Genomic DNA, 3,637 nt, shown 5'->3' on the forward strand with positions numbered 1-3,637 from the left:
TGGATCCTAAATTTTAAAATTGTGTTTTAACATAAATTACATTAAATTTGTTACACTGTCTTGACCTCTTATATGTATGAATGTATATGTGTATGTATCATTATTACATTAACTTATGACAATGTTACCTGTTTCTATAGCAATGCTATGTATAAACGGTTATAACAATAAAGACTGATTCTGATTACTGAAAATTACTAATCCTACTCAAATTACTGACTATCAAAATTCTGTGCTTGTGGCTGCTGCTGACAAGGCTCTTGATGCTAATCCGAAACCTCCTTGTTCCTTGTTCAGAATAATATTCCAGCCTTGACACTTTATCCTACTACATCAGATAAAGTAAAAAAGATTATTTCTTCTTTAAAATCAAAATATTCTTATTAAATTGACCTAGTATCTTCAAAGCTACTGAAATTCTGTGTTAATGAACTGACAGAACCACAAACTCTCCTGGTCAATCTATCATTTTGCCACTAAGTTATTTAGGTGGTAAAATAACAACCGAAATACTGTAAGGGTAATAAAGATCAAAAGAAATGCACAGTTTTTAGGTTACCAACACACAACTGTTTAGAAACACGCATTTTAGGTTAACAACACACAACTGTTTAGATATAAAGTATAACAAGAAAACAATCACATGTATATATTACAATCACGTAGGTATTCCATCAAATACAATAATGTTGACTATACACTAACAGAAACACGGCTTTTAGGTTTAACAACACAGTACAGTTTAGATAATAACCAGAACCAAAACAAGAAAACAACCAGAAGTCAGTTGTAGCTGTACTGCAGAGCGCTCTTTGTGGTCACAGCGCTCCTAGTGGAGATACTAGGTATCAATTTGAAGAAGGGAAAAAAGCCTGACTTTGTTGCCTTCTTCAAACTTACAGATATTTCAGTCGCCTAAACCTATGTTGAAGTGGTATTTGTTGCTTTTTTCTGCAGAATGATGTGAAGTACATAGAGTAGAAGCATTTTCATTAATAACCTGAATTTGGATTTTTTGGCGCTTGTTCCTGTCTTCAAACTGCTCACATAACACCCACAACTTGATGCCCCACTTGTGGTGGTGTTTGTTTGGTAAATACTGAACAAGTTGAGAGTGACTTTTTGTCCCTACGAGACTTTCATTAATAGAAATCTCCCTATGTGTAGTGTATTGGGTCTTGAATAGCCTATTGACATGTTCTAATAGGGGTTGAAATCCTGCAGGATCATTATAGGCAATTTTAGTTTTAGTCTTTATAAGGAGACGACCACTTCATCTAATAGAGTATGCCTCGGAATCAGCCTGGCAGTCAGTTTATAGGATTAAAAATTGAGAGGAGTTGCTCTTTTTTCCCTATGCGCCGTAATAAGCATTGGGCCTTTCCTTACATAGGTTTTTGACCAATAGCATACTTTCCCAATAACTGTTTAGGTATACCTTGACGAAGGGTACTCTGGGATCTTCTGTCTTATTTATCTTGCTGTTCCTGGTTTTTTTTATGACACTGCATAATGCAAGTTTGCTAAAATCTCATTGTTCTGCAAAAACGATGTCTTGTAGGATACTTGGTGCAGGATTTGTGTGAACACTAAAATCGACACCTGGAAAAATGGCACTGATTGAAAGTTCAAAGCTTTGGAGGCAGATCCAAAATCGAAGAAATCATTGGCACTCATCTGTAATACTCGGATCGGATGCTGGCGATTTATTCCTTTCTAAATCCTAATTAAACCAAGAGGAGAGTAGAACTCATTGGTTGACATTCCTTTTTCTATGAGGATATGTGCATTGTCTTCTTCTTGGATGCAGGAATGACCAGGGACTGAATATTTTCATAGTCCAATTTTGGAATTTGAGGGTGTTCACGTAAGAAATTCTGAACTGCACAGGATATGTTTGAATTTCTATTTTGAGGAACGCATGAGTCGCTCCACAAAATGAGTTTTGTAAAATCATGTTTTAATGCTACTTGTTTCATAATTCTGAAAACCGCACTAGCTAAATCATTTCCACTTTGACCAGCTAGGGCCTCCGTCCACACAGAACAATAAATAGTTTTACTCTCAGAAAAGTGGGCTGTCATATTGTACGTGTTTAATATTCTTTTGTAAAAGAAAGAACTTATTTCTGCTCATGGGCGGGCAATGACATTTTGAAGATCAAAACAAAGCACAGGGACTACTTTACTTTCACGATCTACTTTACGGTTTTCTCGCATTGCGTTCTTTTCCGCAACATGAGTTTCATATTTGAGTGTCAACTCATCGGTTCCAATATTCTGGGATGTAGCAGTTTTGTATTCTTTGCATAGGTCACAACGATCAGATTTTCTAATGTGGGCCGAAGTCTAAATTAAATTCTGATACAAAAATGTGTCTGTACATGCTCAGCTTTACGGGCTCTTTATTCTGTTCACCGCACATCTCTACGTACAATTTGTACATTTTGACTAAGTTCAGATTGGAATCTAAATATGTACGGTTTGTGGTCGCCCTACAATAGTGCGACTTAACAGTAGGAAAGGATTTCATATGATTCCTCACAGTATTTTTTAAATCTTCGTTAAGGCTACGTAATATGTTGGCACTTTGGCCATGTCCAGCTGGCTTGGGTGTACTTGTTAAGACATCCTTATTCTTATGCACATTGTAAACTGGTTTTTGTGAAATATTAAGCGTCCCCAAATAAAACTGTTTGCATACTTTTATTTTGTTTGTGCCAACATAAAAAAAAATATTTAAAGAGAACTTTTATATGACTCCTGGTTTTTGTTCTTGGGCCTTTTGGTTGGATTTTTAAAGGTTGTGTTCAAAATGAAATGGTATTTTTCATTTTGATTCATGCTGTAATAAGCACTAAATAAAGCTTTTCTTTCATCTCTGCTAATTGTAACGCACCTTTAAATTTACAATTTTCCATGCAATTTAAAAAATTTTTAATTTCTTTTGCAGGTACTAAAACTCCTCTTTTGCTAGTGTAACATTCCCCTTTCTGATGGCTTCTGAAGCGTTTATTGCATACCCAAGAAGACAAATCCCTTCGCTTCCTTCTTACAGTTTATTTGATATAACAACTCCATCTTCTTCTGCTATAATTAGAGGCAAAGGTGCCTTACCTTGAAGCACATCCTGGTCAGTTACACCACCTGTTACGGTCGTTGGGAAGCACTCTTCAATGGACAATGGCTGTAATTCCATTACTGTTGGAACTGCTGAAGCATCAGCTGCTGCTGATGTGGATGCTGGAAGGTGTGGTGGCTCCTCAGTAGGCAATTCTGTTTGTATTGGAGCTACAAACCGTGGATGTTTTTTGGACACGCCGGGATTTTTTCCTCTGTCTGAGAAAATAAGCTAATGCATTATTAAAAATGCAATTAAATGTGTAGGTAATTTGTTAAAAGTTATGTTTTCAGAAAATTTTAAGTTGTGAATAAAAGATAAATAGGATTAAAAACTATTTTTGGTAGGCCTACTTATAAATCCTAAATTAAATAAAAATTACAAAGATCTGTTTTAATTATCGTAAGCTAGAAAACCATGATATAAACGATTAAATTTAAACGCAAACATATCACATTTTGACAATTTTTACAACACCTAACCTAGATTTCTTTAACTAATTGTATTACATATTTAC

Source organism: Homalodisca vitripennis, unplaced genomic scaffold (assembly GCF_021130785.1).
Source record: "Homalodisca vitripennis isolate AUS2020 unplaced genomic scaffold, UT_GWSS_2.1 ScUCBcl_95;HRSCAF=1082, whole genome shotgun sequence".
NCBI classification, from domain to species: domain Eukaryota; kingdom Metazoa; phylum Arthropoda; class Insecta; order Hemiptera; family Cicadellidae; genus Homalodisca; species Homalodisca vitripennis.